At 65.5% G+C, this 800-nt stretch overlaps 1 protein-coding gene across 1 annotated transcript in view; it reads right to left on the bottom strand.

The window, feature by feature from the left end:
* Window positions 1-800, bottom strand: part of PAK6 (p21 protein (Cdc42/Rac)-activated kinase 6) — a 38,968-nt gene that overhangs the window by 28,506 nt on the left and 9,662 nt on the right. Inside the window, exon 2 of the mRNA XM_010847942.1 lies at window positions 326-443. The gene's annotated coding sequence lies outside the window, so the exon portion shown is untranslated. The remainder of the gene's footprint in view (window positions 1-325; window positions 444-800) is intronic.

Here is an 800-nt window from a genome sequence, read left to right as displayed (position 1 = left end):
AGGCTGGGCCTGCTTCACTCCTCCTGTTTGGGAACCTCTTTCCCAAACAAGAATTCAGTGCACTGGCCTTGGTGACATTGCCTCTCCCCAGACAGGCATCAGACCTGGGCCAGGAACAAGGGCGGGCCATTTGAAGCCCTGTGCCTGCTGCGGGTGCAGGCGGTTGAAGTAACAATGCACGCCCACTAAGGACTGGGAGGGACCACTGCCTAACAGTACCGAAAACGAGCCAGCACAGGAGGGCCACCTGCCTGCCCACTGTCCCAGCCTCTGCCTCCCGCAGATCCCGAGAAGTCCCCTGGACACCCTTCCGGGGCTCACTCACCTCTGGGCCGCCTTCCCGGCCTCTTCTTTCTCCCAACTCCTCACTCTTTAGAGGGCAGAGCTTTCAGGCACCGAGGAAGGGGAAGGCCTGACACCTTCCAGGGCCAGTCCTCCGAGGCCTGGGTGTAAACAGATCAGAAATTCATTGTGACCGAGGTAGTAAGTATCCCCGCGGATTTTGCGACTGGCCGGAATTCAAAGGCTTCGGAACCGCCCCCATCCCCCTCTGCCCGGCCTCCGACTGAGCCACCTTCTCAGGTGCGAGGGCAGGCGGCGGGCTCCCCGCGGAGCGCACGGGGACAGGGGGCGGTAGGCTCAGCGCTCCCTCTGGCCGCCTAGCTCCGACCCAGCGCGGCCGCCGGCCCCGCCTCGCCAGCACTAGCGAGGCGCTCTCTGGACGAAGCCCGCCCCCGCCAGCCTGGGCGCGAGCGCCGGGCGCACAAGCGGAGGGAGGTCGGCTCCCGGCGCAGCCGAGT

Source organism: Bison bison, unplaced genomic scaffold (genome assembly GCF_000754665.1).
Source record: "Bison bison bison isolate TAMUID 2011002044 unplaced genomic scaffold, Bison_UMD1.0 scf7180017864259, whole genome shotgun sequence".
Taxonomy (NCBI): domain Eukaryota; kingdom Metazoa; phylum Chordata; class Mammalia; order Artiodactyla; family Bovidae; genus Bison; species Bison bison.
The sequence above is the reverse complement of the archived record's forward strand: the minus strand, read 5'-3'. Positions and strand labels throughout refer to the sequence as shown.